Source organism: Echiichthys vipera, assembly GCF_963691815.1.
Source record: "Echiichthys vipera genome assembly, chromosome: 1".
Taxonomy (NCBI): Eukaryota; Metazoa; Chordata; class Actinopteri; order Perciformes; family Trachinidae; genus Echiichthys; species Echiichthys vipera.
In genome coordinates, this window is record NC_139826.1 from 27,077,532 (window position 1) to 27,101,746 (window position 24,215).

The 24,215-nt window shown below is 41.2% G+C and overlaps 1 protein-coding gene across 3 annotated transcripts in view; it reads right to left on the reverse strand.

Annotated features, from left to right (window-relative positions):
* The window catches only part of ankrd11 (ankyrin repeat domain 11), a 108,411-nt gene that overhangs the window by 78,458 nt on the left and 5,738 nt on the right, over positions 1-24,215 (reverse strand). For all 3 annotated transcript variants that reach the window (XM_083913788.1, XM_083913786.1, XM_083913787.1), the window contains exon 2: positions 734-811. The gene's annotated coding sequence lies outside the window, so the exon portion shown is untranslated. The remainder of the gene's footprint in view (positions 1-733; positions 812-24,215) is intronic.

Below are 24,215 nucleotides of genomic sequence, written 5' to 3' on the forward strand. Positions count from 1 at the left end.
ACACGCACGCACGCTAGCAGAGGTTAGGCATGCACTAAGCCCCATTCTTAATACATGCATTCCAGAGTGGATAGAGCTCAATGCTGCTGAGCTTTCCGTCTGCCTGTTGGTACAAGCAACTCCTGCACACATACAGCCTCCTGCATGACTGACAAAGGGTAGAGCCTGATGCTTGTATGTAATATGTAAGCACATATGTATACAAGTACACTTAAGCACAGACAGTCTTTCTTTACACTGGTTAAAAACGAACCAAAAAAACTACACTGGTTGTTTGGTTAAACAAGAGGTACATCAGCTGCCTGTTGTTCCATTACTGCAATGCAATATACTAAGCTTAAGCAGGTACAGACATGTGAGACAAAATACATGTCTTCAAGTGTCACATGGCTGTGACATAAGCTTAAATTCACAAAGCACAATAAGTCTCCCCTACATGCTAAAATGATTGATGAATCAAAAGGTAACAGATGAGGGAATGATAAAAAAATGATAAAAAGGTGCACATAAGTTTCAATTCTGTATTGGGGTGTTCACAAGAATACCCACACACAAACACATAACGAACCATAATGTACCGCGCATATTTTATGACGCCAGCATAAACCGAAACAGCCCCAAACCATCTTTTATGAAACAAGTGCTTTACTAATAATGTTTCAAATAAAGCCTCCTTAAAAAGACACAAGATTGATGGTTAAAATTTCAAAAAAGATGTTATTTGTCAACATACCGATTCCATGGCTGTGGGAGAATGTCAGTGGGCTAAAATCCAACTAGAAAAACACCTGCCGTCTGAGTCCAAAGAATCCTGAAAAACAAGATGAAAACAAAACCAAGCATTAATTACTAAGACAGCACAAGCAGTTTCACATTCCTTACAATGGATGTGTATTGCGGTGGATGCAAAAGGTCATATTTTTCCTTTCAGGATCAGTTCATCCAGTTCTCTGGCAAGATGAGAAAGGCCTGTGGAAGAACAGGATACATGGGCACTAACATGCATATGGTCCCTTTTTTGTTTCTTTCGACACAATATTGAACATTACATTTTTTATCATTTATCATGTATTCATTATGACATGGCCATTCTGTCACATCCCAGTGGCGATAACATGGCCAGAAGAGCAATTAACACATTCAGTAAGAAGTTCACAAGTTAGAGTTTCCTATTTCTTTAATGTAAGCTACAGTTTTATTACAGAACAAGACAACAACCAATAATGACTCCAACACCCAAACCTAGAGTAGGCCTACACAGGGACACAGAGTACCAATTAACCAACACTGCTCTTTTTCACCCCATTTTAAAATCTTTAAAAAGCACAATGTATTGGCTATAGAATAATGACACCATCAGCGTTTAGATCATTCCCTATATGCCTCACTTTCACTGTCTGCCACCGGGTACAAACTCCTGGGAAAATGACGACTCACTATGTCAGTAAAGGAAGAGAAAAGTGCTCGAGTTATGCCTGTACTTATGAAGGTAATAATATCATAACACAGAGGCTTCGTAATCTGTACCAACTCTTTTGCCTTCCACATCGTCAACAGCACTGCAGTAGAACTTGACTACTCCGTTCTTAACTTTCACAATGCCTTAGTCAAAGCCTTAGACATGCTAGCGGTATCCGTGTTACTCAGGATATGAACAATCAAGGACAGAAAATATGTCATCAAAGTCGCTGTTGCGCAGTGTGTCCTGTATTGCTGGTAATGTTAGCTCTGAGGAAAACTGGAAGAGATCCCTATTTCGTTGTCTCTGCAACAGCCCCACCAACAATACCACTTGGTAACACTAGGCAATACAAAGCTGTATATAATTTTAATGATAGCATTAAGAAGGTTTATGAAATGATATCGTCACAATGCATCAACCTCATAACAGACAATCAACCCTTAATTTATATCATTTATCTGTGTCATGTTTAATGAATTATAGCACATACACAAATGAACTGAGTAAGTTCACTGACTTTCATACACAAATGAAATGAAAGTCAGTGAACATACTCAGTAACCTTAGTTACACAACAAGGTTACTTGACATCAACATTATCAACTAGTCGTACCAATATAAAAATGCCTGCAGCAGCAACGCCCTGAGTGTATTGAGCTTGGTTGCCCTGGAAACATTTCCATATCTAGTCTACAATAAGTAGCCAAATGAAGCACAAGACAACCAAACCTAACCAGTGAAAATCCAGTGCTGCTCATGTTTGTAACCTTTCTGGCAACCCTTCCCCCAGTCCCCTCCCAACTATGAGGACATGGGTTTATCAGGATTTAGGAAGCAGGACATGGGGGGGATGGTCCAGTGCTGGGCTGAACTGGTGACATTCCAGGGATTCTCTTATGTGTACTTACTATTGCTCTTATATAGAGCAAAAGCATTTCTTACTCGATGGAATAAACAGTAGAATACTCTATACTAGAACAATGTATATGTATCTATTAATTAGTGTTCATTTATATCTCTCTTACAGGATAATATCAAATACGACCTGTGTGGAGGGTTTTACAGGATAGAGTACAAAGGCTGATAGTACAGGCAGGATGGCAGGTGGGTATGCGGGACAGGATTAAGGCCAGACCTCACTGGGATGGCCTAAGTGGTAAGGAGGATGATGGTTAGATGCGTATTTGTCTTTGTACCGGAGTGGAACCTGTGGGGCTTTCCCAGCGGGAAGCACAGGATTGACGGATTGTAGTAATCCAGCCAGGAAGCAGAACACTACTCTCCCAACAGAGTTTTGGATACAGAATACAGACAATCCCCCTTGATGATTGATCACATACAAAAACTGCCAAAACACAGTTTTAACCAAGAATTGTATAATATAAAAAACATGGCAACACAACAAGCATAACACTGAAAGCAAATCCAGAAGCCTTTGGTCAACCAAGCTAAGTCTCTTAATTATACCATTTCCTACTATAAAGACAAGCTAGCAAGCAAACCATGGAGCTGAAAAAAGAAAAAAAAAAACAGTCAGTATTACTGACAACATCTGTCAGGAAGTGAAATAAGTGGTGCTGTTTGAGTAAGAAAATGTAATTAACAATAGGTGATCCATATTGTTAATTACAATGACAATACCACAGGTGTACCTCTTGAGAGCTGCTCACGGTTGATAATTGCAATCCAACTTAAATATTTTGTTATAACAGAGAATGAAGAACGGCTGTGCTTTTCCTCTGTAGGTTTTCCTTTTATTATAGAACAAGACTTACACATTTTTATATGACATTTTTTCAAAATTTCACAGGGCACTATTATACAACACTGCAGAAAACACTAAGAAACAAGCAGACAACATAAATGACTAATTCCTGGGCTCACAAGAGCTGAGATGCTATGGATAAGCCGAGTCTAGGTATAGTAATACACATCAGGAGCCTGTTGCACCAACTTGTCGCAAGGTCAGATTTGGCCTAGTTAAAATATTTAACAAGTTGTTCAACAAGCCCATGTTGGAATTGGGGGGCTGTGTCCGACCATTTCTGCAACTTTATGAAGCCATCAATACAACATTTACACCCACTGCAAAGGTGAGAAACGAGTCAGGGTTTGAACATTTCCCTTAAGTGCTCTTTTTCATTCTTTACACAACAAGCTCTTTCACTTTTAATGTGTAAAATTAAGTGCGACACAATTAATACTTTGCATGAGAAATTGTCTAAAACATGTGATGCATTACCACAGTATTTAAACAATATTGCTTTTTCCCTCTTCCTATAACAACTAGCTTTTCAAGTGTGTTCATTCAGAAAAAGTTATACACACTTGTGCATTTGAACCATGTCAGACAACACATCCTATCAACTAGTTATTTTCGAGTATAACCTGACCCTTACATTTTCTTAAGAATTTGGTCCTTGTATTTATTGAAAATGTAAAGACCTCATTGCCAAACAACCTGATAGTAAAACTAAGTTTCTACAAAAGAAAATTGCAGAACAATTGCAAAATGACTATGCCACCACAGGCATATTTCAGTTGATGGTAGAAACAGAACTGTGTCAAGGAAGACATTTCTAACTAACCCATTATGTTTACAGGGGTGGAGTGGTTGCACACTAGGTGACATTGAAAGGCTCCTTAGTAACGGTTGCTTCCTAACTAATTATCTTTGACTAAGCCATGCCAGGAGAGAATGAGCCACACATATGGGTAGCACACGCTCACAAAAACTCCTTTACATCCTTAATCAGATCACTTACTAGAAAGACATAAAAATGCATGTAAAAGTGTGCACAAACTATTATTTGAATCTATGAAAGGTATGTTATATTTGTGCACAAGACTCGGCAGTGGAGCTGATGAAAAGGTCAGAGGTGAAAGGTCATACCCCTTCTAAAGTGGGGCTGCATTTAACCTATCCCAGGCAAAACCTTTCCCTCCATACTATGTGGAGCTGAAGCCAAATATTCAGCATTATCCTGCATAATTACACCAAATTTCTAGTTCTGCGTCACCATGACAACATGTCTCCATACTTAATTCTTGTGCATGTTCACTGGACATGTCCCTGTTATCTAACAGCTGAAATATCAGCAGCGCGTTTTAGAGCACTTAACTAAGCTTAAAACAATAGAACGGAGAGACTGCTGGTTCCATGTGCATGACCAGTGGTAACACATGACTTGTGTGTGTGCAAAAGAGGGAGCCCTCCCCTGGGTACTGTGGGATTAAGGAGGAGACATGGGCTCTAATTCTGGCTTCAGGACACAGGCATCTTTTGTCCTGTTTCCCCGTCATTTGGCGTCTGATTACGAGAAGAGCTTCCATTTCAACAAACTGGTATCATCGCTGCTTCTATATGGGAAGTCTGGACCAGGTAACACAAAACACACCAGTGTACTTCCCTGGGCTACAGAGCACCTCTGCAGTCAGTTCTGTGTCTGGCTGTCCTATCAGAGAACAGATCAGAGCCAGCTGAAAGGCAACCTGGAACAACAGCGTTGACCTCTGTCTGATTTCATAAAGCATGTCACACGCCTAGTACACATCATGCAGGGAGATTAATTCACGCTCACACTGCAGTCTTTGCAGCACGGTAGATCATCTCTAACTAAATTCACAGGCTGCCTGAATGTTGTGAAGTTCATATGCAGGACAAATTAAGCACGGGATTAGAAATGTTGGAAAATAATCTCAGCAAGACAATACTAGAGTTTTTGCAAGGAAAGTTGTTAGTGTGTCGTTAGTGTCTTTTTTTCCTTCACTTTAATCAACACTTGTGTCAAGCAACAAACAGGAAGTTGGCTACAGTCTTTAGGAGTTGTTGCATGTATTCATCTAAACTGTATACACTGCACTGCTAAATTCACAGCTATGACATTACTGCAACTTAGTCAACTTAGGCCCATCAGGCCTGCAATACACTGCCATTCAGCTTGATGAAATAAAGCATGTTCAGCCAAAGCAGCCTAGTGATAGACTTCTGCAATTTTACATTAGCTTACAGGGTTTTTTCTGGCCACGATTTGGGTTGAGGCAGGCAGGGGAGTGAAAATTTTGCTGTACATGCACGTGCACGAGAGCCAAGATGTGACCGCTCGTCAAGTAACACGTAGATGAAGTGCCCAGCCATTGAAAACTGAACTAACATTATGTGCACAAAACCACTTCCACCTGACCTTTCTCATTCATACAACTGTCATCCACAGCCTAAGTACCAAAACAGTTCCGTACAAAATAGCCCTAACTGTTTACATTATTATTTCTACCCTTATTATTTGTGAGCAGTAAATCTGCCAGGGCTGACGTCAAAACCCGGAAGTTTAGCATCCGTTTTGGATTATGTCAGAAAATAAGATCTGTAACTCATGTTCATGACACTTAATCGTTTTGTTTAGGGCGCACTCACACTGTCCATCCGTACCGTGCCCAAACAGGTTTTACGGGTAAAGCCTAGTTCGTTTGACCAGTGTGAGTGCAACCGCACCGCGCCTTGCTGCGGCCAGCTTTCCGGCAACAGACCGTTTGGGAGAGGTGGGCTTTTGTAAAGCACGTCTGCACATGTACGAGCACGAGGCCTATGGCGGCTCTGACGTCATTTTATGTGCACCCTTCGGACATAGAAAAAAAAAAAAGACGAACCATGTGCGGACATTTAAAACAATGGCGGCGAAAGGTTCACATTGGTGTGATGCGGAGGTGGAGTGTTTACTGCAGATTTGGTCAGATGAAAATGTGATGTAGGGTTGAATGGGGGGGGGGGGGGGGCTGTGAAGTGTCAGAAGTGTGACTTTTGCAAAGAGGCTAGACACTATTCAAACTTGATAGGCCAAGCAACAAAGGGCGTGCTCAGTGTCCATCCATACCGTGCCCAAGCACGTTTCACAGCTAACGTCTAGTTCGTTTGACCAGTGTGAGTGCAACCGTATCATGTCATTTTATGTGCGCCTGTTCGGACATAGAAAAAAAGAAGGACGGACCATGCACGGACATTTAAAACAATGGCAGCGAAAGGTTCAAGTTGGTGTGATGCGGAGGTGGAGTGTCTACTGCAGATTTGGTCGGATGAAAATATTCAAAAACAGTCGGACAAGGAACGGTTCACCCCTATGCAGATCGCTCGGTCTGGTTCAGCTGCTTGCACACTCAAAGGAAAGATTTATGTTATGATCCGTGACACGTGTACCGAACGGGACAGATTTTTTCGGTAAACCGTTCCACCCCTAATAGCTACCCATATTTATATAATGATTCTGTTACAGCAATGTGTCAAATTAAACATTTCAAATAAACTTAAATAATACTTATGAGACTTAGTACCCAACTAGCCTAATAGAGAAACAAATAGTGATTTTTAAAAATGTACTATTATTATTTGTCACACTAGTGTTTTCACTGTGACAAACCTTCCACTGTAAACTCATTTTATACTATGTATGTTATGAGATGGAGGGTACACTATTTAGTACAATATAATAGTATCAGGGGGGTTGGCTGTCACTGGAGATCTCAGTGATAGTCGGTGCTGTGATGTTGATGATTAACCCAACCCTATATTAAGTCTGAGTACTAAAGCAAATAAACAATAGGAAGCAACAGCAGCTCAATACAACCGCCTGGGTTCGGCCTGCAGTATGTCAAAGCATCAGGTATCGGAGCTTATTGTAATATCTTCACTAATTAGATTCAGTCATCTGCTCTTCCATGCTCAAACACTGGAGGGGAACCTGACACTGGAGGGTGGGGGGGCAGGGGGAGGAGATAGAAAAAGAGATGCACACCACACCTCTCCTCTTCAAAAACATCTACATTATTGATAACGCCTGGCTTCTGCAGGGTGGGACCACAGTACACTGATCCTCCATGCATCCAGCCTGAGCAACCAACACAGACAGCACTTTTGTAGCTTTATACGATTCAGATGATCTAAAAGACCAAACATTCTAGTGCGGGATCAAGCATCAGCATAGAAGATGGCAATGAGACGAGAGAATAAAAGCAAATGCAGAGAGTCGGATGGGAAGGGGTGAAAGAGGGAGCAGGGAATTAGGAAAAAAACTGTCTAGATAAAGATAAAAAGGTGAGTTTGTCAGATGACTGGGAATGGTGAATATCAGCTGAACAACAAACCAGCTAAATAAAAGCCTGATATTAAATGAAGGCAGAGGAGGAGGAGGAGGAGGAGGGAGGGGTGAGGGCTGCAATGAGAAGGCAGCAGTACTCGTGACACAGTTAGCGACAGCGCTTGTTTGTTCGGCACAGCCATGCCGCGGCAAGCTCCGCTCACTCGCTCAGCTCACTCGCTCAGCTCACTCGCTCAGCTCACTCGCTCAGCTCACTCGCTCAGTTCCCCTTGCTACGAATCTTCTGCTGTTGTCAAGGTAACAAGCTCTCTGGACTGGGAAAAAAACCCTTCACATTCAAAAGATGTCTTTTCAAATGCTGGCCTCCTCAACCTGAAACTTGCATGTGTTCTCAATATACAGCCTGTGCCATTTTACCGTTCCCAGTACATAACAGAGTGTTTTCTATGATGTAGCTGGGTTGGGCTGGTTGGAGCGATCAGTAATACAGTTCAGAGCTGCTTCATAAACAAGACATTTTCATTTCAGTTATCCCATGGCCTCATCAACAAGACAAAAGTCAACCAAAAAGTCTATTGCTTACTAAATACAGTCATATCAAACAATGTATGTTGTGCTCATATTATGACCAATTGCAACTGGGATGAGAGAAAAATAGTGCAATCTAGCAAGATTTCTCAACAGCAGAGGTCGTATTTCGCGAGACCAATTAAAAGATTATACACTGGTGGTTTTTTCCACTCTGAGAATGCGTATTTAACATTAATAGGGCTTTTAACATATAATACAATGGTGATCTCTCATCAGACTTGAGTGTTGCAAAACATTATGTCTAAATTACGGTGCTGGATATTAGCGTGTAGCTTTAGTACACAGTACATGTAATATAATGGTAGTACACTTACTATTTATACCAAATTCAACGAAGCCAGAAACTATATTATCACACAAATTCTTCAAATACACAATTTAGCTTATCCTATCCTACTAATTCAAACATAAAATGTTTCTTTCAGCAAATAGTGTGCCATCTTCTAACAGATTTCCCTTTCAGAACCACTGCTTATGGAAATTTGATCATTTAACCCTTGATTGCTGTGGGACAACACAACACAGTTTTGTTGAATGAACTGCTTCTTTTCTACTCTTTTGAATCTTAATATATAATTATATACATTGTGAATAAACAAGTAGTTGGCAGCAGTGTTATTATAGCAAGGGCTTCAAGGACAAAACATGAGAATACAGAGGAGGTCAAGCAAGGAGCGTGGCTTTGAATTAGTTATGTAATTAATGCCGCCGACTAAATCACCTCTGATGTTAAGACCAACAATGTCTGGAAAGCTAAGTGACACCAGCAGCCAATCTATGAACTCAGTGCCACCCGTTAAGTCTTATTATTGTTATTCACCTTTTTTTTCTATCAAAAACAATGAAACTACTCATTACTAGTCACCAGGTTACACCAGTTAAATCCAAAAACACACTCACCTGAACGATACACATCAAAACAGCCTCTCCTTTTATTTCATATATAAACCTACACATAAGTGTCAACAAGGCGTGGGTTGGCGTGGGCAGACTTGCTGCACCGAAACAGAATATGCTACTGTCCTATTTTACAGCAAAGTCACTGGTTGAAGCTCCACAAACGCAGCAGTTCTCTTCACCTGCACATCCCAGCTACTCTACGCTGATTTCTTCTTGTAAGGGGTTACAGAAAATAACATACCAGGGTAGAAGAGAACTCTTATTTCTCCAAACAGGAAACCTAAATGAAGGCTCCTTATACCCATGAGTTGCCAAAGCACTCTTTTCCAAGCCTCTGTCCATGCCTTTTCAATATTTTTATGCAAGCACAAACACTTAGGTTTTTATTCTTTTTCACTCCACATCTTTCCAAAATATCCATCCAAACAGAACACAACCATTCATTTAGTCATGCTGTAGCAAGGGACTAGTACCTGGAAATAGCAAAAATACTATTCCTTTATTGTTTTTCTGTAAGTGATCCATTTCTGTATTACATAGGCTTTCACTAGAATAGTTTCACGGCAACCAATATTTTCTGTGCGTATTTGTTAATGGCTGTGTACATCCAATAAAAACAAGAGCACACATGCTCACTAATCCTGATGCCTGCTCTGCAGTATCTATTGAAGGAGTTGACTGTATATATTCAGATCCCTAATCATGATATTACATAAGGACTTGGATGTACAGTATGATAGATTTAATACCATAGTTTCCTTCTTGCAACTTAATATTGAGTGTTTTTAACAATGGCATTATACAGTAAGTGAAGGCCAGCCGGCCTATTAACTCACGCTGCGATATGATTTTCTATCAAGAAAGCTTACCCTGTCATTCAGCCTCACACACAACCTGAGCGTTTCCACAGTTCTGCCATTTGTCATTTTCTGTTGCCATGGTTGCAGTGAAAGACAGAGCTCTTTGAATATTGGAAATGGAGGAGTAGCAGCACATGGTACATTATCGACATAAACACCTGCACATGCTCTAACACCACAGAACACAGCGACTGTGTTGGTTCTGAATGCCTGCGGCCATCCATTCACCCACACAATTCTCAGACGGTTAAAAAGTATCCATTTAATAAATACTTCCAGTTTACACACATTGCCTCCACATATACTGTATACTACATCATGAATTCAGCTACAAAGCCAGCTCTCTAGTTCCTGGGGATATGAAACATAGATTTATATCAATGCAAATTCTGTGTTCTTCAAAATACAACATACCTCTATTCAATATAGAGCTAACAATGAGAAAGAAAACAGACGACTTGACGGTTTATGGATAGAGATGATCCGTCCTGTGTAAATATGACGTCACATTCTTGTTGTAATCAGAGCAACTCAGGGAAGGGCCCCGGATGCTTCTATCTATACTGTATACTTTAAATCAAACCAGGCCCACAGTGTTGATGACTGATAACTGTTAGCTAGCGCGTTTCATCCACCTCCCTGCCGCCAGCAGGCTTCTTCACCAAGAGGACACAAAGCTACGGTCAAGTAATCTCAACTGCGACAGCCACCAGCCCGCTGCTAAATGCCGGATACATTTATAGGCCAAAAGAAAAATGCAATTTACACAAGGTCTCCAAAACAGCAGTGGTAGAATTATGAACAAAGATGCAGTTGGCTGTTCAGAAATCATGTGGTTTTGGTTCAGTAGAATCCTAGTTTTTCCCTTCACATCAGGTTGGGTGATTGGGTGAATATCACGTCTAACAATGAGGCACAAGAACATTGCTGTTTTTCAGGTGAAAGTTATTTAATTTTTTAATTCAGTGGTCTGCCTCGAAAGAATGGACCCTGTTCCAAGAGTTGGACGACTGCTCATCATGCAGCAGGGAGACAGGTGGGAGACAGCAGGGAAAACCAGTGCTTAGAGCCAGCATATATTCACATCTTACTCTGAATTCTGGATTCATTTCAACCAAACCAGAGTTGGTGATTGTTGGAACAGTGGAAAAATTAATTAAGACAATTTTGGTGAGTTTTATTTAATTTTGAATAAAGTGTGTTTTTAAGTTAACAAGGCAATTAAGCTAATGTCTACGTTCAGTAAGAGAGAAACTTAAATTCAGGACGTGTACGGTTGTATTTGTCTGTGTGATAAGGAAAACAAGTGTAAGAATACACTGGAGATCAAATTTAGAGAACAAATTATAAATACTTGATTTATACTGAAATATTAAAGGACAAAACACTATGTGCCGGGACAGATCCTTGCCCTGTTCAGCCCTGTAATGGCGAGAAACTCCAGCAGCAGTGTTGAACCAATTCCCCATTAAGAGTCTTTACATAATCCTGTCCTCTTGTGCACTTGTTTTACGTGGACGACTGGCCTTTTTGAGGGACTAAAATGAATCTGTGTCCTTGTAAAATTTCAATATTTTTGGAATCACAGACTTGGAACGCCCAACTTCTCTTGCCATAGCTGAAAGGGTCATCTCTTTGGCCTTCATCTTGACAACCTGCTTTTGCAGGGTTTCAGTCAGCTTAGAGTGACCCGCCATATTGTAAAGTAACCAGGAGAGCTGCCAGATAAAAGGGTATGTCCAACAATTAACTAAATTGTCACAAGGTGCCAGATTAACACAGATAACTGGGAAGTATCTGAAAGGGTCTTCCTTATACAACCGCCTGTCAGCAGCTGGATAGCAGCTGCTAACTTGCCATTACCAGGTGGCTGACTGATAGCAGAAATTTACAGAATCAAAATAGTTTTCCAGTTGGTTCAATTGAGAGAAATCCACAATGTTTATTTATTGATTTGTTGATTTTATTTCCACACCCATCAAAGTGAGTGAGGGGAATCTGCCTGTAGTGAAACACACACACACACTCACAGACTTATTAACTGTATCCAGCTACATTGATCAGATTAAAACAGCTGGATATCTGTGTGATTTAAACAGCCATCTATACAGGTTATGCAGATTATGCACTATGCGTTCACAGAGCAGAATGTTCATTCATTCCTCAAGCTGTAACCTGTTGCTGGAGGAAGCAAACACTGACTATCCGTAGTAAAAAACTCAACCCAAATATGCTAACGAGCTATGCTACAAGCTACTGAATTCAGTGTACAATGCAAACAGTAACTGAGTCTCCTCAACCTCTATTCAACAGTCGCTGCTGCTGCTTTAACGATGATGTGATACTGTGGTGGACTATGACAGACTTGCTGCCTAACAGTGGCTAGACATGATGGTTTTATTGGTTGGATCTGTTTGTGCATGTGGAGAAAAGACGTGAAATGTTTACGAAATGTTTAATAATCATGAGCTATTCCAATGCCTTGTTTAACTAAACAGGACAGCTTTTTATGCAGGAGAGGGTAACTTGATAGCAAGTTAAAAAAGAAGAAAATCTGAAAGGAAAACCCCTGATGCTGGAAGGATTAACTCCACTGTAAGCAGGCATGAAGCCCCTTCCCTACTGGTGTGGTGGGACTGTATACTGTGCCAATTAATGCTAATGAGCCTTTGCACTATAGTCACTTTAAAGACAGTACAATCACTTAGTGAAGAAAGTTCAAACTATACTCGTCCAAGCAATACTATCATTTAGGGATTGGTGTGAGTGATCGATTCCTTGAGTAGTCCTCGTTTCACATGAAATCAATTGGTAAACGGTACTAAAGTTGTTTGTTTACACGCACACCTCTAGCTTCTGCACTTGAACCGAGTAACACACCCTTGATTTTTGGAACCGGTTGTGTGACCTACATAACAGAGTTACTGTGCAAGGCCAAGACGACACAAAGGGTGTAGGAGAGGTGGAAGTCCAACACGGGCCTGGACAAAAAAACTGAGCGTAGCAGCACCTGCTGATACCAGCCACCTCTGTGCGAGTGGAGCGCATGTTCTCCCCAGTAGGACTGATCATTAACAGAATGTGAATGCAGAATTTTATTACGTTTTTGTAAGGAAAACGAGTACTTGATTGGCCCTCAAGGTATTGATGCAATCCTGCGATCTCGGAATTAACTACTGGTTCCATCAGTAAGTTCCATCTTAAGTGCTGCCGAGACATGGAGACAGTAAACAACAGCCTTCTCGCTATCAGCATTAAAAAAAAAACGAGCCGGGCATGTACTGATGTGCGGAACAATTGTAGAAATAGAAGCGTACGCATTGATGAAACAGACAACTGACTGCCATCTCAAATGTTCCAGACACAGATACAAAAATTACAGTTGTGTGAATTTACCTTTAACAATGTGTAATACGTAGCCAACCTCTATGCACTTTAGCTTGGCCATTACCTTAAGATTAGGCATCAGAATCTACTGGCAGACAAAAACTGCTTGCATACTATGGGTGTAAGCACAGTGCAGTAATAGAGACAGATATCAGCCTATCACAGACATATCAGTATCTATAGCTTATGTGTTCTCCACAACTTTTTTAAAGAACATATAATGCAGAAAATAATGTTTTTGGTGATTTAGAAACAGTTACATATAGAATCTTATTTTTTATTTAAATGGTCAGCAATTCATGGATACTGAACATGATGTATGTTTAAGAAAGCAGCACAATCCACATAGAAAGGGTTTATTTTCATTCCAGCTCAGTGAATTTTTTCATTTTTAATTGGTCCTTCTCAAAAATCCCCAAAGGTAAGAGGTCACAATAGGCTATAGAACATAAACTATCGTTAGCCCTACAACTGTGGAGTAACACCGACACATCATCCTCTACACAGCTCTCTCTCTGTTGCTGTTTAAGCTGACCAGGAAGGTGGGTCTTCCAGCTCTGGCATTTAATTTGTGCTTGCCATAGTGTGAATGACTCGTACTCGCTTAGCCAACCTTAGTGTACGTTTCTAATGGCATAGAGCAAAACACTTTCAGGTAGGAACTTGAGCTTGTGAAATGTTCTAAAATATGTCCATGACCAATGTACCACATATTCTGCATCTGGCTGTGTGCACAGGATGGAGAAGATACGGTGCAAACAAGAACCATTACAGCCATTACATATGTAACATTATAAGAAATATTTACATTTGGGACTACAGAAAAGGCACGGCCAGTAAATTTTCACAACATACGGCAAACTCACCACAGAAAAACTAAGGATGTTTGTGTGTGTGCGCATAGTTTACTATGATTTTGTCAAAGAAGGAACCAGGCAAATAGTTAGGTCCAACGCCCTTAGCTTCCTGCAAGCAGTGCTTCCTGAGGAACCAGGGCTACTGCATGGAGGTGGAGATGGGGGAGGAGGCTGTCAGAGAATGAGGTGAGAGGGGGGAGACGGGCATCTGAGGATGCAGTATGCAAGAGTACTGCTGGGCTCTGACATTTAAAGATGGGAAGGAAAATATGGCAGAGAGAAAGAAGAAACAGAGGTAGAGAGAGAACAGAGGTGTTGGGGGGTGGAAAGAGAGGACAAGGAGAGTTGAGCCAAGTGTGTGAGAGAGCAGCATAACAGTGCACCACAGGGCTTCAGCAGATGATCTTATGTGTCAAAGAACCACAGAGGGTGATGGGATGGAAGATATGTTGCATATAAGTACAATGAAATGAGCGTGTGTGAGTGTTTGTGCGAAACAGATGTGGAGAGTATGTATACAACATCTACAATCAACGTAGACGTAGTAATGAAGGAAAAGTATACAGGACTGGCATGGCAGAGGAAGAGGGCAAGGGGCAATTGACACTACTTTATATGTTGATGGACCCAAAACCCAACTGCTCCATCAGCCAACCACTCCAAATTTAGCCCCTTATTACTAAATAATTCAATAGGAAATGCATTCATAATGGAACAGTTGTAGCTTTAAATAGAGTTCCAATTTTGAACCGTCCTGCAAATTAACATTTCTTTATAAAATGTTGAACGGTGGCGCTACATGGCTGTGGATAAAAAAACCATGTGACAGTTAATGATGTATGAACCAAAAACATAGCCTCTGAAACATATGGTGTGAAAGGAAATGCTTATGGCAAAATATGTGCACACTTTTAAGCTCACACCTTCTTTGTTTAAAAAAGGAAGGCCATTTAATTCAGGAATAATAAATTAATTAATTTGGATTCCCAATGATGTTTTATTACATCAATGTTGCTACCTGCCTTCCAGGTGTGGTTTTCTGACACCATAGACCATGAATGAAATACTTAAGCCATTCTGGTTCCGTTCAATTCAGTTTGTTACACATTAGCATGCATATTTTTGCATTTCCGTTGTCAAAAGCTGTGGATGGTACCACATAGAACTGCTCCATTCCATCACGTTTTTCATTATCCTCTCTAGAAAGTACCTAGCACATTAATCGAACACCAAAAGGTGGAACTAGAACTGCAGTTTGTTGTTCGGTGCAGGTGTTCCTCTGCATCATTGGTGAAAAGGAAATCCAGTGAGAGCTGGATAGAGCACTGAGGACGGAAACGCATTTTTCAGCTTGTTTCACAGCACATGGCATCGGATAAATGCAGGAGGAAATGTAAAAACAGAAAACAACATGACTGCTATGTGGTTTACGTGGCTTACCATCCGGTAACAACCCCGACTACATTTAAGAGTACAATCTGCGTTGAAAACGCAATAAAGAAATAGTGTTAAGATACATACGGGTCATGTACGGTCCACACCAATGTGGAAGACTCATCTCTAACGTACACAATTTGTAGCATATACATGCAAAAACATTGCCATGAATCTTTAACTGCTAACCTTTTTCTAAGAAAACAGTAACAGACTATGCAGTGATTGTGGGTGAAAACTGGCTTTGCATAAGTAATGAGGAGGAATAAAAGACTGTCCTACATCCACGCCAGAGATTACACTGCTGGCTGCTGGCTGTTGCTATAAAAAGATTCACTGCAGGGAGTATGAGTGACACAGGCACACACGCAACCACACGCACACGCAAACACACAGATGGGCACAAAAACAAGACTGTGTATTTATAGGGAAGAAGGTTCTAGTATCAAAAGAACTTTTAAGATCAGTGTCCGGTTAACTCTAGTCAACTAATCACAGATATGCAACTATTCAGAGCCTTGGCAGACAAACAGTGAAATGCTGGAAAGATTATTGGCAGCTCTAGGCAGACTTTAAATGTTTTCTATATTTCCTGTTCTCCTATTTCCACTTCTCGTTTAGAGCGCTTGCTTTCTGGGCATAACAAATAACTCAGTGAAGTGTATTAACAATGCGTGACACAGGAATACAATGTGAATGAACAAGCCTCGACACAAGGGCCAAACACATACTGGCCTGTAGCTTTAAGAAGTGCTCTGGGCTGCCACATATTCAGGAGGGAAAGTCCCTGTGCAAGCTGACTGAAGATGATGTGATTTTCCACTCCCTGCTGAATGCTCTGGTTAAACACACTAGCCTAATTCTTACCTCTGCAGTAAGAGAAGAGTAAAGCTTCACCTCTGTGAATTAGTAAGAATATTCTAGACAATATTACATTAAAACGTATGCAGGGCTGCAAGATATGACCAATTATACGGTTGTGTATTCTGTTGACATTTTCTTAATAGACCCGTTGTCAGAAAATTAAAAATGACCAACTGGAATGCCCATCAAATTTCCAGTTGCCCAACTGACATCCCATTAGTTTGACAAGATGCAGCAATGTAGAACACAAAGAAAGTGGGTGAGCTAAAATTAGCAACAACATATGTCTTGCCATTTAGCTTCTTATGTCATTTTTTTCAGATTATCTACTAGTTTTCAGCTTTTAAAAAAAAAGTGATGATCACGCCGTACAGATATTTTTACTGATCTTTGTTAATGCTTCATGTCAAAAGACTTGAGCAGGAAATAACGATTCTATCGCAGGTCTCAAGGCAGCAGCTCAGAAATGATCAACCTGGGTTGACATACCTGCAATAAAAACATCTCTTATATTCATGCTGATGTATGGTAACTAGGGGTGGGCTAGGTGATATACTAAAACTACTCTATGTATTGTGACTTGTGCGATGTAGTTAATTACTACAACACAAACATCAAGTACAAATTGTCATGTGATGTATTTATTAAGCCATCGAAATGAGACTCTCTTTGGTGCTTTGTTTCTTTCGTTTTCACAAACACACAATCCCCTGCCCATCCAATCTTCTCTCTGAGGAGAATATGCGTGTGACGTACGAGGTGTGTTTTTGTATCTTGAGGAAAGCAGGGAACTGGGAAAGTGTCTGGAGAAACAAAAGAAGTGAAGCACCAAAGCGAGTTTATACGTGTTGAGTTTGGAAATGGTAACGGAAGATGGAGAAGGTAAAATTGGTTTGAAAAGAAAGAGCCTTAACAATCACTGCTCTGAGTTGGCGTCAATTCAAAATGGTGGGAGATTTTGGAGCATGTCGGTCATCTGGAGGTGGTTTGATTTGTTTGCGTTCATTTTCCACTAAAACTTATAGAATGAGAAAATACTCAGTACTTTATTTGCATTTAAATCACACGAGTATAGAAAAAAGGTTTTACCATGTGCCTATTTCATATATTATTTATATTATACTATGTACTTGTGAAATTACCAGAAAACATATTGTATATATGGTTATAGTGATATGAAATTACCTGTATCAGTATAGAAGATTATGCCCTAGGTTCTGTGCATAATGCGAATGAGCGGTAGAGAGAGGCTATTTGTCAGTGAATAAATGCTACAGCTCCTCAAGACCCTGTGTCGTGCTTGCCACCTCGTGAATGGGGGAAAGTGAAGGGTGTTAGTCCCTTAGCTAGTGACAACTATAGTCAAGGCTCACTAATGGTAGACTGACTTTTAAGGTGGACCAGCTATTCTCATTCTAATGACAAGCCGCTCCTCAGAATTTTGCTCAGCACCCCACCCTCAAAGTGCCACTGCTGTTAAAAGGGACGGTATGTCCCCTATATAAATGCCCTCCAGTACAACTGACCTCTTCTGGGTGTTCCCAGTTCTTATCTAATGCTTACAATTTTAACTGGCAGTCTTGTAGTATGAGGACTTGAACAAAGTGCCACTCGGGCCAACATCAAAACAAAAATGTTTCTAGCTATGAGATGTCCTCCAGTGAAACAACTTATAGTTCGTGCCTAGCCACCATTAGTTTGGTGCTTAGGTCCGAAGGCAAAATGTAAGAGGATGCATTGGTGTGGGGATTATATAGAAAGTACCAGTGGAAAGATGAAAAATTAGCCAGTAATTCTGAAGAAAGTAATTGACCCAATAGTTTAAAAATGTATCAAAAGCCAAAATACTGCACTGCTGTGGATAACAGGGTTTTCCCCTGCCATTATATGGCTTAAGCGAAGCTCCTAAGAGTTTTTGCCCAAGGTGTATGAACGTCGAAACCATGAGCGGCTGCAGCCCACACATGCAGCTTTAATAATGTTTAATACTTTAATAAGCAGAGTGGTTCATTACACTCCCTATGAGAAAAACTGTATGAGCATCTGCTGACACACAGCGAGAAAAAGAGGGTGGTGTATGTGTCGGTGACTATGAAGGTAGCACCATAAGTAGGAAGGTAACACCGAAAATACATCAAGCAAAGGCAAAGTGTCACTAGCCGTAATAATTACATCGTTCTACAGCCGGGAGATACTGTATGTGTCTGCGTTTCAAGTGGGGAGAAATTCTTTTTAGACACATCACAGGTGTCTCAGGACTCTGTTACTGCTTGGCTGCAAGGATCATCTGTCTGCACTTCACCGCTAAAAGTTAAACTATACCCAAATTTTTATTTTGCTGCAGACAGCGGCTAGAGTTTGACTGGCCTTTACTGCTTTGTTTGTTTTCAGCATAACGTTATAGCTGTGAAAGTAGAAGTTTATTTTACTTGCTGAAGCTGGGGACAACTTCAGTGAGCACAACTAAGGTGGACCAGCTATTAACATTTTTGTGACAAGCTGCTTTTCCAAGTTTTGCTTTAGTACTCACTGCAACTGGAAACCACTAAGCATTATAATAATTGCCAAATTCCCATCACCAACATGCAAATTAGTGTACAGGGCTCCAGACTAACTTTTTTCACTAGACGCTGTGGCCCCAACGGAAAATTAAGGGGCACACACGGTAAATCAATATTAGATGCGGAAATTACAATGTGCAGTTGAAAATCAGTGTCACATTTTTATTGTGCACTTTTGAAGATGCAGCTTAGAAGGTAAATGGACAGCACCATCAGCACCATCAGCACCATCGCTGTCATGACAGTAAAATATAAAAAAAATATATCATACATTCAGAATAAGGGGTGTGACGAGAAACGATATTGAGTTCACGAGAACGAGACGCAACAAGATTTCAACACTAAATGTCAGTATTTTCTTTACAATGGGGTGGATTTTGAGAGTTGTGGTGGTGCTGCAGGTGTCTTTGCCTAGTACTTGTGTTAGCCGCGGTGTAGCCTACGGTACTCACATAGGTAAAGTATATACCCCCTCCATGCATTTGCACACTCAAATTTTGGTTGCAGTCTGGAGCTGGTGTATGAAGTCATTTGCACCTAAGCCCTCTAAAAGAACAGGAAAAACCCTGCATAATGCTATCAGATGGTATTTTCAATCCTGGAAAGTTCTCACAGCAACAATAATTTATCCTGGATCTCAATGATAACAAGTACCTCTGAGCCATTTATTTTACAGTTTTATACCTGGAATCTAGCTTGAACATGTTTGACAAGCCAACACAGTATTTTTGCTTGATGTTTTGTGTTTCTTGCTGCAGTTGGGATGCCAACACAGTGGTCTCATTGAAATAAATGAGAAGGCTGTGGTTCTTGATGCAGTGCTACTGCCGGTCTGAACATGGCTTTAGATGATCAGTGCCGTGCTTTATCGTGATTGTCCCCCCCTCCCTCTTCCCTCGCGGCCCAGGTTCGCTTGCACTCAGGGCGCACTCACGCTGTCCATTCGTACCGTGCAGGTTTTACGGGTAAAGTCAAGTTCGTTTGACCAGTGTGAGTGCAACTGTACCGCGCCTAGCTGCGGCCCGCCGGCCACGGACCGTTTGGGAGAGGTGGGCTTTTGTAAAGCATGTTTGCACATGTACGAGCATGTGTACGAGCACGAGGCCAGACATATCAAAAAAAAAATGAAAACATTTTAAAAGACGGACCATGCGCGGACATTTAAAAAAAAATGAAGGCGAAAGGTTCACGTTGGTGTGATGCGTAGGTGGAGTGTTTACTGCAGATTTGGTCGGGTGAAAATATTCAAAAACAGTTGGACAAGACGCACAAAAACTCCAAGGTCTATGGAAAGATTTGTAAACAAAGCGACGCATCGTGATGCCGTCAATCAATGCAATGCGTGTGACGTGTTACGGCGTGATGACGTATAGGCAGGCAAGTAGCATTCGCGTGAGGCCCAGGCAGTGTGAGTACAAACGGGCTTAGGCCGCGTGGGGAGAGGGGGAGGGGGACAAGTACCCTAAAGCACGGGGCGGGGCACGGTACGGACGGACAGTGTGAGTGCGCCCTCAGATTACTTGAAATAATCAAAGCCTCTGCTCATTTGCCTCTTGAATATACATCATCACCCCTAGGAGATTTAGTTCTGTCTGACTGTTTTTGAACATTTCATCGGCCCAAATCATCACTAAACACCACCTCTGCATCAGACAACCGCAAACTTTCAACTGTATCTTTTAAAATGTCCGTCACAGGGAACAGTCGTATATAAATAGACATCAGGACTGCTGTCAATGCTCATGCTCTTGCTTGTAAATGTGAGCATGCTGGTGCCCATACATGTACATCCGTGCTTTACTAAAGCCCACCTCTCTCATCCGGGCCGCGGCCGCCAATCGTGCATTGCCTGGGCATGGAAAAGTTGTACTCACACTGGTCAAATGAACTAGACTTTAGTCGTGAAGCGTGCTTGGGCACGGTACGAATGAACAGTCTGAGTAGGCCCTTGATCACTGTCACATGCACACATCTGAGGACATCCAAGTTATCGAGGAAAGCTGGTAGCGCTAAGAAAATTACACATTGGCCTTACCTGTCTGAACGACAGTTTGTGTCTTAAGTCTCTAATGACTTACAGAACAGGCTTCTCCTACCGAACAAATGCACAATTTAACTTCCATTAAAGTAACCCAGGAACAAGAACCTAAAACTCCACAACCAAATACAGGCTTTTAGAAATAAGCCTTGATAAAGAATTCACACAAGTAAATCATCTCTCTAAAGGCAATTACCTACAAAATATGAAGAAGGCAAAGTACAAAAAGCTGCATCAACAATAGGTTTAGCAGTACAGTGCTGTTTAAATGGACAGTGGGATGAATAACAACCTCTTTATAGCTATCAGCCAAGCTTTAAAGACAGAAAAGAGCTGAGTGGGGAAAATGCATGTACTGGTCCAAAAGGGTGCTTAGATCCTTTGTGTTGGTTATACTGCCCCACAGCATGCTGGGGGGGAAACAAAGTATGGCTGCATGTATTGGTGAGTAGCGGCATGGGCCCCGGCTGACAGACCTCATCTCTTTGGTATTTAAGTATGCCTTTGCTTTTCATTCACATCCAACCCGCACAGGCGCAGAGGCCCATCTTCCCACAGCCCTCCCCTCCCCCTTCCTGTTGTTGCATTTCAATGTAAATGGGTGGATGAATGGCTGCAGCTGGCCCATCAAAAGGCCAGCCCGGCTGAAGGGTCTTGGTGATTGAGATTCAGCCAGGCCACACCACCTCGACCCTCCCCCACACAATATTTTGTCCTACAACCCTTACCTTCTGTCTGATAAAGTTGTTTGCCTCTGAACACAACAGTAGTCAAGAAAGCAAAAGTGGCAATAAATCCCAGATATTTTTTATGTATCTCAGAGTGACAAAAGCTGGTTATGGAAACACACGATCCTGTTCTATCCTGTTGAATTCTATGCATGCGCAATTCTAGGACACAAAGTTCCTGCCAGAAAGACAATATCAGTATTAGTGGTGTGTACAACTATCAGAATACTTCACAACCAGACACTGCAGAAAAAGATAGCCCAACTGCAGCTCTTCACCTAACCAGTTCACCTTGTTAAACTGATCTGACAAACAATGGTTAAAACAAACCAACATAGATTCAGTTCTAGCAGTGAAAACTAGGTTCAATAAGCGATGAGCTAGCATTAACAGAAAAACAGAGTCAGGAAGGATACAACTCTCCCACTTTCACTCACATACTGTGACGTATGCACTATGTTCTGTTTCATAACACAGCTTATCAGGAAGTTAAAAAAAACATGTGTGGGCCACGTTAGCTTTAGTAACCTTAATATTAAGGAGGAAAAACAGAGAAGGTAAGTGAGTCCGGGCAAGCAAGTCTGTCTTGTCTTTTTCCCTGTGTGTCAGCAACAGGCTGAACAGACCAGAACAGCTGAGCCCAGAGGGACAGATCGCACAGACCGTCTCTGCCATCAGCTCCCAGACCTGGCCGACTAACCTCAGAACCTTTCCAATGCCACGTATGGATGAGACCTCATCCCATGCAGCCTCCTGCTCAGCAGCACAATCAATCAAAACACCAACTGTTGTCTCCAGATTTGCACCACCCCTAATTCATGCCTGCCCAGACTGACGCAGACAGCTATTTGCCTAATACCTACTCAGGTCCTGTCAGTGTTGAAAACATACACAAATGAAGGTGATTTTAATAGCCACGACTTTCACCCATTATCACCTCTTCCTTAGGATAAACCCTTGAGTCTTCAATCTGGAATTTCAGCAATCGGCAATTAATTAATTAATTATGTTGTTGAGTTCAGTGTGAGACTTCTAACTTACAATGGCTTAGACTCTTTAAAGTAACTAGAATAAAACTAAATCTATGTTTCCACTACATGGTACGGCTCTGCTCGTCTTGACTCACTTGTTGGTACCAGCAGGGTCCTTTTCTCCATTTCCCTTTCCCCTGCCGATAGTACCTGTTGCATTCTGAGCTGATTACCATAGCTCTGCCGCATGAAACTGCTGTGATATCATCTTTAATGCAACACTCACTGAATTATTTCACTGGCAACCATACAGGGGGATGTCTGCACTTTGTCAACCTGGATCTCCACACCTGTTAGTTGGACCAGTCCCAGCCTGGTCAGATGCTTACATGAACTGATGAAGCCTCTTGGATGAGAGGTGAAACGTCTTCCTAGACAAATAACCAAGTCCAGTTGCTTTTGACTGAAATTTCTTTGGGGATAACTTTGACCTGGACAAATGAGAACATTCACAGGCCCACTTTGTCAATTGCATGCCTGTTTTCAAATTCTGGAGATAGAGAATACAAAAATCAAGTCGCTTTTGATGGTAGCATTGCTTTTTTAAACTCATGGGTTTGAGCAGGATGTCATGTGTTCTGCTAGTGGCATTCTCTCTGCCTAATCAGTGCTCTGCAGTGTTTAACTCGACCTTCTTGTATCGGCTCAGCTCGCTTGGAACCTTGACCACGGTGGTAATGGAAAATACCAGGTACTATCCACAACTTTTGTTAATGGAAAACTGTAGAACAAGTGAAGTTGAGTAGAGCAGAGCTAGTACCATGCAGATGAAACACAGTATAATATGTAATTAGTACCCTACAAATCTACACAGATATTTCAGTTAGAGAGCAAAATCAAACTACAACTCCAAACTCCATTTACATAAATCTATTCCAACATCAGCTGTTTAGCAGTTATCCAAGTTACAACATTTCAAATAAATATAATGTTTACTAACCTCACTGAAAGAAACAATAACCTTATCATGGCAATTTGAATACGTTATTATAATCAATATGGCAAATTCACTAAGTCGCTGGACAGCCCTTGTTATTATGCGTTAATGCCAGAACAGCTAAAGACGTCAAACTCCAGGAGCCTGTGTGTGTGTGTGTGTAATGTGTATAATAACAGAGCGAAAAAATTAATTTCCCCTCTGGAATAATAATGTCTTCTCCTTCCTCTCTAGGAGCCTATTTCTGTGTGACGCTTTGAAAGGTTCTGCGTACCTGAAATTATGATTAAGCAGATCAGTAAGTTTCCCTTAAAAACAAGAGCACCAAAATATTCCTTTTCCAAGCCTCGATCAGAGAGATCAAAAGCCAAGTCTGTAAAAAAGCACATTTCTGGAGAAGCAGCAGCATGCCAGAATAGAAAGCCTTTCCCTTTGATGTGCAAGAGACTCAGGGAAGAGAAAATATTATCAAGAGC